General features: G+C 54.4%; 1 protein-coding gene across 3 annotated transcripts in view; it reads right to left on the reverse strand.

Moving 5' to 3' along the window:
- The window catches only part of LOC140389515 (phospholipase D1-like), a 241,251-nt gene that overhangs the window by 178,132 nt on the left and 49,885 nt on the right, over positions 1 to 13,234 (reverse strand). For all 3 annotated transcript variants that reach the window (XM_072473686.1, XM_072473684.1, XM_072473685.1), the window contains exon 2: positions 12,139 to 12,211. The gene's annotated coding sequence lies outside the window, so the exon portion shown is untranslated. The remainder of the gene's footprint in view (positions 1 to 12,138; positions 12,212 to 13,234) is intronic.

Consider the following 13,234-nt stretch of genomic DNA (forward strand, 5'->3'; position numbering starts at 1 on the left):
CGTGGGTCCACAGAGGCCCAGCCGCTGCAAAGACAAGCGGTTTCAGAGTGGACTGTACAGGCGTGGGTCCAGGGAGGCCCTGCAGCTGCAAGGACAGGCAGTTTCAGAGTGGACCGTACAGGCGTGGGTCCACGGAGGCCCTGGAGCTGCAAGGACAGGCGGTTTCACAGTGGACCGTACAGGCGTGGGTCCACGGAGGCCCTGCAGCTGCAAGGACAGGCGGTTTTCTTCCCCAAACAGACATCTGCCACCAAGCTGAGTTTTTACAACAATCTGTCAGTTTCCTCAAAATCCTTGTGCAATGTGTTGCAATTTTGTGAAGTGAACGGAAGATTCTGGTCCTGACCAATGAGACTCTGAGACCATGGGCGGGATTCTCCAACCCCCGCTGGGTCAGAGAATCACTGGGGTGGGGGGGGGGCGGCGTGAATCACGCCCCCGCCGGCTGCCGAATTCTCCGGCGCCGGGGATTTGGCGGGGGCGGGAATCGCACCCCCCCCCCCCCCCCCCCCCCCAGCGATTCTCCGGCCCGCGATGTGCCACCCGTTTTCGGCCAGTCCCGCCGGCGTATGTTACACCAGGTATTTCCCGGCGGGACCTGGCTCCGCAGGCGGCCTCCGGGGTCCTCGGGGGGGCGCTGGGGGATCTGGTCCTGGGGAGTTCGCCCACGGTGGCCTGGCTCGCAATCGGTGCTCACCGATCCGCGGGCAGGCCTGTGCCGTGGGGGCACTCTATTGTTCTGCGTCGGCCGCTGTGGTCTACACGATGGCCGACGCGGAGATGAACCCCCCCTGTGCATGCGCTGGGATGATGCCACACATGCTGGCACTCCCGCGCATGCGCCAACTCGCTCCAGCCGGCGGAGGCCCTTCGGCGCCGGTTGGCGTGGCGCCAAGCCCCTTCCCCGCCAGCCGGCGTGCCGCAAGCCACCCCGGAACCGGCCTGGCCCCTGAAGGTGCGAAGGATTCCGCACCTTTGGGGCGGCCCGACGCCGGAGTGGTTCACGCCATTCCCCGGCGCCGGGTAGGGGAGAAACCCGCCCCATATTTATAAATAAATTGTGAAGCAAGTTGGCTGTAATTGACATAGAAAGTGAGAAAGGAAATGCTGACTAACTCCTCGTCGCCAGTTGGGCCTGACTGAGAAATGTTTCTGTGCCCAGGGTGATGTTGCAAAGCCAATCTCTGCCCAACCCAGGGGATTGTTGGAACCATGGCTGAGGGAAATTGAGTCCATGATGTCGTTGGGCACGCGTCCGCCGGGAAACTCACCGTGACAGATCCTTGCCCCCCCAAAAAAAAAACCAGCGCCAAAGATTGTGCTCCAGAGGCAATTCGTCCCCTCGGATCTGTTTCAATCAGATGATGCTGGGTTCCGGAAACTGCAAAGTCTTTGGGCCCTGACAATATCCTGGCAATACTACAGAAGACGTGTGCTCCAGAACTTGCCGTGCCCCTAGCCAAGCTGGTCCAGTACCGCTACAACACTGGCATCTACCCGGCAATGAGGAATTGCCCGGGTACATCCTGTACACAAAAAAGCAAGACAAATCCAACAGCACCATCTGCCAACTCGCGATCATCAGTAAAGTGATGGAAGTGGTGATCAATGTACCTATCAGGCAGCACTTACCCAGCAATAACCTGCTCACGGACGCTCAGTTTGGGTTCCGCCAGGGTCTCTCAGCTCCTGACCTCATTACAGCCTCCAGAGGTGAGCTGAGAGTGACTGCCCTCGACATTAACGCAGCATTTGACCGAGTGTGGCATCAAGGAGCCCTGGCAAAACTGGAGTCAATGGGAATCAGGGGGGAAATACTCCACTGGCTGGAGTTCTGCCGGGAACAAAGGAAGATGGTATGGTTTTAGGAGTTCAATGACCTTTTCCCCCAGGACATCACTGCAGGAGTTCCTCAGGGTCCAAACATCTTCTCAGTTGCTTCATCAATGATCTTCCTACCATCATACGGTACAATGCTCAGCATCATTCCTGACTCCTGAGGTACTGTGGGAGACCATGTCCAAATGCAGCAAGACCCAGACAATATTCAGGTTTGGGCTGACAAGGGGCAATTAACATGCACAAACACAAGTGCCAGGAAATGGCCATTTCCAACAAGACAGAACACACAACCATCTCCCACTGGGATTCATTCATATTCCCACAGCTGAATCTCCGACTCTCAACATCCCGTGGGGTTAGCATTGACCAGAAACTGGACTGGACCCAGCCATATAAATGATGTGGCTACTAGAGCAGGTCAGAGGCTGGGAATCCTACAGCGAGTAACTCACTCCTGACTACCCAAAGCCTGTCCACCATTTACAAGGCACAAGTCAGGAGTGTTATGGACTACCCCCCCCCCCCCCCCCCCCCCCCCACTTGCCTGGATGAGTGCAGCTCTAACAACACTCAAGAAGCTTGACAAGGGGCTGGTTTAGCATAGTGGGCTAAATAGATGGCTTGTAATGCAGAATAATGCCAGCAGAGCTGGGTTCAATTCCTGTCGCGGCCTCCCCGAACAGGTGCCAGAATATGGTGACTAGGGGCTTTTCACAGTAACTTCATTGAAGCCTAATTGTGACAATAAGCTATTATTATTATATTATTGTATTACCATCCAGGACAAAGCAGCCCATTCACGTTAAATATTGACTCCCTCTACCATCGCTGCACGGTGGCAGCCGTGTGTACCATCTGCACTCCCTAACAGCATTGTGGGTGGTCAGGGGTGGTGAGCGGTTTCAATAGAAATTGGTGACTAACACAAGTGTTGCTACGGTGATAGTGGTTTCACCACAGGCATTGACTTTAGTGGAAAAAGGCCCACTTTCAACCAGGTCAAAGTACTGCACACGTTGCTGTTTATCTGACAAACATAGGCTCCCATTCCGTAACCAGGGAAGTGAAGCGATGGAAAAACACTCAATCTCTGGATTTTCTCGGAAAGAAAAAGGACAACTTGAATTTTAACTGGCAGCGCCATCGCCAGCCTGAATCTCTACAATTCCTCCTTAAATCTCTGACTCCTCCATTAAGCTGCTGTCTGAAATCTACCTCTCTTGCCAAACATCTGGTCTGCTGTCCAAACATCTGCTCATGGGTCACGGTGTCAAATTTTGTTTGATAATCACTGCTCTGAAGCATTTTGGGAATTTTTACTCTGTTAAAGGCACTGTACAAATGCAGGTTGTTGTTGTTATTCGACCCATCGCCACCCCGAGACAGCACAAACTATACGCAGACTTATTTAACTGCGTAACCCGCCGTAGCTCAGTGCCAGCCCCGGACACAACCGAGGGTGGATTGACGTGGCAGTGAACTGCTGTTCTGTGGGAACACAATCATGCGGCCTTTATTGCCTTGCAACATGGCAGATAGCCCAGGCATTCCTTCATTGGCCACCAATCAACAGTCAGCTGGCAAACAAACCCGGCTCCGAACTCTTGGTGCCTCCTCAGTGGCCAGACCTCACTCGGGGCTGCAAGTCAGGGGGAACTATTTACAGAGTTAAAAGGGACGATGAATCCTGGTGACACATGGTTCCCATTATCTGTACAATTCCAGTGTGCAATTTGAAGGGTTGTGTTCGTTGTGAGAGTGCGACCCCACCCATTCCCAGAAAGAACACCAGAACGAGTTTATCTCCCCCGTCAGATTCCCTCTCCCGTCCCACTTCCCACCCCCGCTCCACGGTGTGGGTTTTCTCTCCAACTCTCCTGAAGTAACAAAACGAAGGCACAAATTTACAGGGTGGATAGTCAGAGGCTTTTTCCGAGGGTGGAAGTGTCAATTACAAGGGGGCACAGGTTCAAGATGAGAGGGGGAAAGTTTCAGGGAGATGTGCGGGGTAGGTTTCTCACGCAGAGAGTGGTGGGTGCCTGGAACGCGCTGCCAGAGGATGTGGTGGAAGCAGCAACATGAGGCATCTGGATGGATTCATGAATAGGGCGGAAATAGAGGGATACGGACCGAGTAAGGGCAGAGTTTTTTTTTAGTTCGGGCATCATGATCGGCACAGGATTGGAGGGCCGAAGGGCCTGTTCCTGTGTTGTACTTATTCATCTGTGTTCTCTTTCTTCTTTGACACCACAGCACTGAGAGGCTGCTGCATTGCTGGTGGTGCTTTTGTTTGGATGAAATGTTAAGCTCCCCGGTGTCCTGGGCCAATAGTTATCCCACAACCGAACATATGATCTGGTAATTCTCAAACTGCTCTTTGTGGGATGTTGCTGTGTGCAAACTGGCTGATGCATTTCCCCACATCAAAACCAATTGCACTTCAAACAACATTTCATTGGCTGTGAAATGTTTTGGGACTTCCTTTAAAATTGTGAAAAATGCCTTGTAAATGTAAGTTCTTTATTAATAATAATAATCTTTATTGTCACAATTAGGCTTACATTAACACTGCAATGAAGTTACTGTGAAAAGCCCCCAGTCGCCACATTCTGGCGCCTGTTCGGGTACACAGAGGGAGAATTCTGAATGTCCGATTCACCGAACAGCACGTCTTTTGGGACTTGTGGGAGGAAATCGGAGCACCCGGAGGAAACCCACGCAGGCACGGGGAGAACGTGCAGACTCCGCACAGACAGTGACCCAAGCCGGGAATCGAACCTGGGACCCTGGCGATGTGAAGCAACAGTGCTAACCACTGTTCTACCGTGCCGCCTCAGGCACTGTAGCGGTTTAAGAACCACCACCTTCTCAAGGGCAACTAGGGATGGGCAATCAACATCCCGATGGTTACCATTGATCAGAAACTGAACTGGACTGGCCACATTAATACTGTGGCTACCAGGGCAGGTCAAAGGCTAGGAATCCTACGGTGAGTAACTCACCTCCTGACCCCCCCCAAAGCCTGTCCACCATCTACAAGGCGCAAGTCAGGAGTGTGATGGAAAACTCTCCACTTGCCTGGATGAGCGCAGCTCCAACAAAACTCAGAAAGCTCGATACCATCCAGGACAAAGCAGTCTGCTTGATTGCTCCCCTTCCACAAACATTCAAACCCTCCACCACCGACCAACAGTGACAGCCGTGTGTACCATCTACAAGATGCACTGCAGTAACTCGCCGAGGTTCCTTAGTCAGCACCTTCCAAACGCACGACCACCACCATGTAGAAGGACAAGGGCAGCAGAAACCTGGGAACCCCACCACCTGGAGGTTCCCCTCCGAATCACTCACCACATTGACTTGGAAATATATCGCCGCTCCTTCACTGTCGCTGGGGCAACATCCTGGAACTCCCTCCCTAACAGCACAATGAGTGTACCTACCCCTGAAGGACTGCAGCGGTTCAAGAAGGCAGCTCACCACCACCTTGTGAAGGGCAAGCCGGGATGGGCAATAAATGCTGGGCCTAACCAGTAACACGCACATCCCGTAAATGATTTTTTTAAAAATTCCAATCCGGCCGGATGGGCGGGGCCTGGGGTAATGGTGGTGGCGGAGAGGAGGGGCAGGGGCAGGGGTGGGGGGGGAGGTGAAAGACCCCCGGTCAGAATGGTGACGTGGAACGTGAGGGGGTTAGGGGGTCGGGTGAAGAGAGCGAGGGTTTTTTGCACATTTGAAGCCGGCGTGGTGATGCTGCAAGAGACCCACCTGAGGGTGAAGGGTCGGATGAGGCGGAGGACGGGTTGGGTGAGCCAGGTGTTTCATTCGGGGTTTGATAATCGGGTTCGGGTGGCAGGGATTGTGCAGGGCAAGCGGGTGAGGTTCCAGATGGAGAAGGTGGGGGTGGATCAGGGGGGTAGGTACATGACTGTAATGGGTGCGTTGGAGGGGAGATTGTTGCGGTTGGTAAGCTTATATGTCCCCAGTTGGCATGATGCCCCAGTTCGTGATGAAAACGCTGGCTGCAATCCCGGATTTGGATACCGATGAGTTGATTTTCGGCGGGGGGGGGGGGGGGGGGGGGGGGGGGGGGGGGGGTGAATTGGAACGCTGTGCTGGAGCTCAGCATCGCTACCTGACCCCAGGGGGAGGTGGGGGGGGGGGGGGAAACTGAAGTTTCTGTGACAAGGTAGGGACGGTGATTGAGGAGTATGTGGGGTTCAACTGCACGGGGGAGGTCTCACCATCGGTGATTTGGGGCAACTTGAAGGCAGTGGTGAGGGGGGAGGTGAGGCGAAGGTGGACAGGGAGCAGAGGGATGAATGCCAATGGTTGATGGAAAAGGTTTTGGAGGTGGATGGGAGGTACGCGGGGGACCCAGATCCAGGACTCCTGGCAAAGAGGAACGACTTGGCAGGCGAGATTCGGCCTGCTGTCCACGGGGAGGCAGTGCCTCAGCTGAGGAGGCCAAGGAGGACTGTCTCTGAGTACGGGGAGAAGGCAGGTCGCATGTTAGCAGGTCAGCTCCGCAGGCAGGCTGTGGCGAGGGAGATTGTTCAGGGTCGGGATTGTTCAGGGGTTATGGGGAGAAGGCAGGAGAATGCGGATGAGAAAACATCAGCCATGATTGCATGGCGGAGCAGACTCGATGGGCCGAGTGACCTAATTCTGCTGCTATGTCTTCTGGTCTTATGGGATTGGACGGGGGAGTTGGTGATGGGCCCTAGAGCAGATTAACAAGGTGTTTGAGGGGTTTTATCGGGACTTGTATCAGTCAAAGCCACCAGAGGATGAGTGGGAGGTGAGGGATTTCCTGGGCGGGTTAGAGTGCCTGAGGTTGGGCGAGGTGGAGAGGGCAGGGCTGGAGGAGCCGGTGGGGGTCGAGGAAGTGAAGGTGGCAATCAGGAGGGAGCAGGCAGGGAAGAACCGAGCGGGTTCCCGGTGGACGTTTACAAGTTTAAGGGCAAACCGGCGGCGTTGCTGGTTGAAATGTTCGAGGGTGCGATGGTCAGGGAGGTCTTGCCGAAAACGATGGGACAGGCCTCCATCTTGTTGCTGCTAAAGATGAATAAGGGCCTGGTGGAGTGTGGGTCGTACAGGCCGATATCTCTGCTGAATGCGGACGGCAAAATATTGGCAAAGGTGCTGGCGTTACGGTGGGAGGTGCCTTCCGAGGGTGATTGGGGAGGAACAGACGGGGTTCATTAAGGGAAGACAGCTATCATCGGATGTGAAGCGGCTGCTGAATGTGGTGCTTTCTCCAGCAGAGGGAAGGGAGGCGGAGGTGGTGATGGCGCTAGATGTGGAGGAGGCATTTGAGCGGGTGGAGTGGAGTTACCTGATTGCGATGTTGGAGAAGTTTGTGATTGGGCCGAAGATTGTGGCGTGGGTGCAGTTGCTGTACAAGGAGGCGAAGGCGAGCGTGTGTGCACGAGTGAAATTCAGGGTATTTGTCCTTGTGCGCAAATGGTGTGTCATATATTTCGGAGCCGGATTCCTCTATGGGGACATAATGGGTTTGCTCCGAACACTTTGGGCGTTCTCAGGGTATAAGCTGAATTCGGGGACAAGTGAGTGTTTTGTGGTTTCCTGGGGTGGGGGTGGAGGAGGGTGGGGTGGGTAGCCATTCCGTGTGGCAGAATCCCACTTCAGGTATCTGAGGGTGCAGGTGACAGGTGATCCGGGATTGGGCAGGTCTTCGGAAGATGAATTTCTCTCGTCTGGTGGGGAGGGTGAAGACTGAATTGGTGAGCTGGGATAATCTCCCTTTGTTGGTGGGTGGGCCGGGTACAGGCGGTGTTGGTGGGCCGGGTACAGGCGGTGTTGGTGGGTCAGGTACAAGCGGTGTCGGTGGGCCGGGTACAGGCAGTGTCGGTGGGCCGGGTTCAGGCTGTGTTGGTGGGCTGGGTACAGGCGGTGTTGGTGGGTCAGGTACAGGCGGTGTTGGTGGGCCGGTACAGGTGGAGTCGGTGGGTCGGGTACAGGCGGTGTCGGGGGGACCGGGTATAGGCGGAGTTGGTGGGCCGGGTACAGGCGGTGTTGGTGGGCCGGGTACAGGCGGAGTTGGTGGGCCGGGTACAGGCGATGTTGGTGGGCCGGGTACAGGCGGTGTAGGTGGGCCGGGTACAGGCGGTGTCGGTGTGCTGGGTACAGATGGTGTCGGGGGGCCGGGTACAGGTGGTGTCGGGGGGCCGGGTACTGACGGTGTCGGGGGGGCAGGTACAGGCGGTGTTGGTGGGTCGGGTACAGGCGGTGTTGGTGGGCCGGGTACAGGCGGAGTTGGTGGGCCGGGTACAGGCGGAGTTGGTGGACCAGGTACAGGCGGTTGGTGGGCCGGGTACAGGCGGAGTTGGTGGACCAGGTACAGGCGCTGTTGGTGGCCGGGTACATGCAGAGTTGGTGGGCCGGGTACAGGCGGTGTCGGAGGACCGGGTACAGGCGAAGTTGGTGGGATGGATACAGGCGGTGTTGGTGGGCCGGGTACAGGCGGTGTTGATGGGTCAGGTACAGGCTGTGTTGGTGGGCCGGGTACAGGCGGTGTTGGTGGGTCAGGTACAGGCGGTGTTGGTGGGCCGGGTACAGGCGGTGTTGGTGGGCCGGGTACAGGCGGTGTTGGTGGGCCGGGTACAGGCAGTGTTGGTGGGCCGGGTACAGGCGGAGTTGGTGGACCAGGTACAGGCGCTGTTGGTGGCCGGGTACATGCAGAGTTGGTGGGCCGGGTACAGGCGGTGTCGGAGGACCGGGTACAGGCGGAGTTGGTGGGATGGATACAGGCGGTGTTGGTGGGCCGGGTACAGGCGGTGTTGATGGGTCAGGTACAGGCTGTGTTGGTGGGCCGGGTACAGGCGGTGTTGGTGGGTCAGGTACAGGCAGTGTTGGTGGGCCGGGTACAGGCGGTGTTGGTGGGCCGGGTACAGGCGGAGTTGGTGGGCCGGGTACAGGCGGAGTTGGTGGGCCGGTTACAGGCGGTGTTGGTGGGCCGGGTACAGGCAGTGTTGGTGGGCCGGGTACAGGCGGAGTTGGTGGGCCGGGTACAGGTGGTGTCGGTGGGGCCGGGTACAGGCGGAGTTGGTGGGCCGGGTACAGGCGGTGTCGGTGGGCCGGGTACAGGCGGTGTCGGTGGGCCGGGTACAGGCGGTGTCGGGGGGCAGGGTACAGGCGGTGTTAGTGGGCCGGGTACAGACGGTGTCGGGGTCCGGGTACAGGAGGTACATATAGAACTGGTTAATATTCTGCCGCGATTTTTGTTTTTGCATGCCGATCTTTTTGTCGAAGATGTTTCTCAAGGAGAGAAGATCTTTCCAACCTTCCCGATAGCACCTGAATCCTCGGTGCAGGAGGAGGTGCTGTCAGCCGGGAGGGTTGGAGAGGGGTTCTGTTTTAAGGTGTCCATAGAGGGGGCTAAGGCTAAGTGGGAGGAGGAGCTGGGGTCGACGATAGAGGAGCGAGTGCACTGCGAGGTGCTGCGGACGGTAAATGCCTCGACCTCATGCGAGAGGCTGGGGCTGATACAGCTAATGGTGGTGTACAGGGCGCACCTGACAAAGTCCAGGATGAGCGGACTGTTTGAGGGGGTGGAGGTTGCCTGTGAGGGGTGTGGAAGGAGGGGGTCCTACAATCCATGTCCAGATGTTTGGTCCTGCCCAAAGCTGGATAGGATTTGGAGGACGGTTTTCAGCGCCATTTTGCGGGTTCTATATGTAGATGTGGAGCCCGGTTCCCTGGAAGCCACATTCGGGGTGTCGGACTGGGCAGAGTTGCGGATGGGTGCGGGGGCAGATGTCTCGGCCTTCGCCTCGCTGATTGCTCACAGTCGGGTCTTGTTGGCGTGGAGGTCAAATTCTCCCTGTGCCTCGTGAGGCGGGGGAACCTACTGGAGTTGTTAGCCCTGGAGAAAGTGACATTTTCCCGAAGGGGCGAGGGGGGTGGGGGTGGGGGGGGTGGGGTGGCGCCGGGGGGGGGGGGGGGGGTGGCAGCGAGTAATGAGTTCTATAAAAGCTGGAGTTTGTTCATTCTGCATTTTGGAGAGTTAGTTACTATTGACTGTTGTGTGGGGGGGGGGCAGGGGGCGCGCGTTGTGGGGGGTGGTAGGTATAATGTGTTGGATGGGTCAGCTGCTGTAGTATGTAAGAAGCTCAAAATTTGGAACAAAAATATATTTTTTTAAAGGTTGGCCCACTTGACACAGTTTGAAGTCCCGGTGAAAACTCATCTCAATTATTGTGTGATTTTCAATTGATCTCACCATCTCAGATGAAAAAAAGAGATTAATCGCCCGATTCTTACTGTTGTGCTTTTAAAAAAATAAATTTAGAGTATCCAATTATTTTTTTGCAAGGAAGGGGCAATTTAGCACGGCCAATCCACCTGCCCAGTGCATCTTTGGGTTGTGGGGGCGAAACCCACGCAGACACGGGGAGAATGCGCAAACTCCACACGGACAGTGACCCGGGGCCGGGGTCGAACCTGCTTCCCTGGGTCCTCGGCGCCGTGAGGCAGCACTGTGTCCAAGTGCCGCCCACCTACTGTTGTATTTTTATAATGATATAAAGACATCAAACCGCACAATGGATTGGGTAAAGCTGCTGTCGGCTCATTTATTTTAACCAGGCACATGAGGTGGAAAACATAGATACAAAACCTGAAGACATCGGCAGCAGAACGGTGGGTGTGTGTTCTGCTGGAAGGCAAGAGTGAAACTAAGACTGGATCGCATGACACATTTCCCTTCTGGTGACGCCATGCTGCTATTCCTTGAAGGGATATTACAGCATCTACGACTGGTCCATATTGGTCGAGCCAACTGGGGAAGGGGGTGGGCGTTTCACTCTGTGGTCTGGTCGGGTTGGTAGATTGGAAACAGGGACTGGGTCCGGGAAACTGTTGAATTATCTAGCCTGGGAGACCAAGCTGAGAACTGCACAGATCGGCCGCCTGAAAACAGCTCTGATAGGGTCTCCCAAGTCCTGCTGACCATCCTCAAAATCTACAGGTAGCGATAAATGTTACCCAGCAAAGATTGGCCACAATCTCTGCAATTAACAGAACAGATTTGTTTCTATTGTAACTGCTGAATTAAACTCTGGAGGCACAGACACACATGGGTACAACAGAAGTCCAATCCACCCCTCGAGCCTGTTCTGTTATTTCACTGGATCATGGCCCAAGACCAATTAACTGCTGTTGCCCCATATTCTTGATGTGCGCATCCAGGACAGGGGCATATTCTTAAAATTAGAACTGATTGGTTCAGAGGGGTGATGTCAAAAAGACCTTCTTTGCTCAAAAGGGTGTAGAAATCTGAAACTCTCCCTCGAAGGGCTGGAGATTTTGTGGTGAAATCGAATGTTCCAGACGGGGGTGGATAGCTGTTGGGTACTGGGTCGTGAGGAATACGGAGTTAAGCTGGAAGATTAAGATAACGGGTGCACAGCACCGATGATGTCACCGACTTCAGGGACCGAATCTTCATCCTGTGTCAAAAAGGCCTGAAAAACCTGCATTTGTATAGCACCTTTGAAACCGGTCCGGGGCAATTACCCAGTCTTCCTTGAAAAAAGTGTCACAAAGACCATTTGGACTCACCCGAGAGACAGACTAATGTCCCACCCAAAAGACAACACCCCTGACAGTGTCGCATTCCCTGCGCACTGCACTGGGCGTCTCAGTCCGATTTTTGTCTGAAAGGTGGGACTTACTCCCACCACGTTCCGACTCAGAGGAAAGAGCTGTTACCTACTGACCACACCTTGAAGCTCAGGCATTACCTGTGGTTCATGTTAAATGACAATGTTGAAATTCAGCATTGGGCCCCCCCCCCCCAAAACCAGCCCACCTGAATCCCAATGCCTTGAAGAGGCCGCAGCTGAGGAACTGATGGGGTGGGGGGGGGGGGGTCAGGGTTCAAAGGATGGAAATACAGGGCCTGAAATATTGGTGCGACCATGCCACTACAACAAGGGGACGCAGTTTAAAAATAAGGGGTCTCCCATTTAAGGTGGAGATCAGAAGAATGTTGTTCTCGCAGAGGGTTAGAACTCTCTTCCTCGGAGAGGGTTGGAGGGAAGGTCCCTGAATATTTTTAAGGCGGAGGTTGATAGATTCTTGATAAACGAAAGGTGAAAGGTTATCGAGGCGGATTGCAGGATTGAGGCCACAATCTGATCAGCAATGGTTTCATTGAATGGCGGAGAGTTCAATGGGCCGAATGGCCTCCTCCTGCCCCTGATTCAGATGATTGCATGCCTGGTAATGACTGGTTTTACTGTTCAGTTCTCAATATCGCCCAACACCAACCTTTGTGCTTGAATACAGAGTTCCCGTTCGTTTGACATCCAAATCTTTACCGACAGAAGCATCCGTGGAGCATCTGTAGAGGGCGTAGAGATGAAAGAGAGCCAAAGTTAGGGAGGTCTAAAATACTATCCAAAAACTCACAGTTTCTACATCCACCATCAGTCAGAGAACGGGCACAATAATTGAGGCACAGTGACTGTATTGTTACAATATTTCCCCCCCCCCCCCCCCTCATGCTCAGGAAGTAAAGAACAAGAGAATTGTGAGTTCTCATTTACATAAATAGAATTTACAGTGCAGAAGGAGGCCATTCGGCCCATCGAGTCTGCACCGGCCCTTGGAAAGAGCACCCTACTTAAGTCCACACCTCCACCCTATCCCAGTAACCCCATCTAATCATTTTGGACATTAAGGGCAATTTAGCGCGGCCAATCCACCTAACCTGCGCATTTTTGGACTGTGGGATGAAACCGGAGCACCCAGAGGAAACCCACGCAGACACGGGGTGAATGTGCAGACTAGGTTAGGTGGATTCGCCATGATACATTGACCTGAGTGTCCGGGAAGGTTAGGAGCGGTTGTTGGGTTGCGGGGATGGGGTGGAAGTGAGGGCTTGGGTGGGTCGGGGCAGACTCGATGGACCGAATGGCCTCCTTCTGCACTGCATGTCCTATATTCTATGTTCTATGAGGGAGTTAGCTCCTTTTAGGGGAAGCCTTGGCAAACCGCAGCAATGAAGATAAATCTTGGGAGGAAACATTTGGCACAGGATTTCATCGTTGAAATTTATTTACCAGCCCAGCATTACTGAGTGCCCAATAAAACCGGGGATTTTGCAACGATCTCGCCTTACCATAAAGAATTTGAGTTGCAGCAATCTGATCGTGCAGTTGGCAGGGCAACATCTTACAACACATACTTAGTAAAATCCAGAGACCCAGGTGGTTACTCAGGGGCCCAGTTTTGAATCCCACCGGGGTAGATGGTGGAATTCCAATTCAGTAAAAATCTAATTGACGGCCATGAAACCATTGTTGTAGAAAAAACCCTCTCGTTTGCTAAGGTCCATCGGGGAAGAAACTCTGCCTCTGGCCTA

This window comes from Scyliorhinus torazame, chromosome 14 (genome assembly GCF_047496885.1).
Source record: "Scyliorhinus torazame isolate Kashiwa2021f chromosome 14, sScyTor2.1, whole genome shotgun sequence".
Taxonomy (NCBI): Eukaryota; Metazoa; Chordata; class Chondrichthyes; order Carcharhiniformes; family Scyliorhinidae; genus Scyliorhinus; species Scyliorhinus torazame.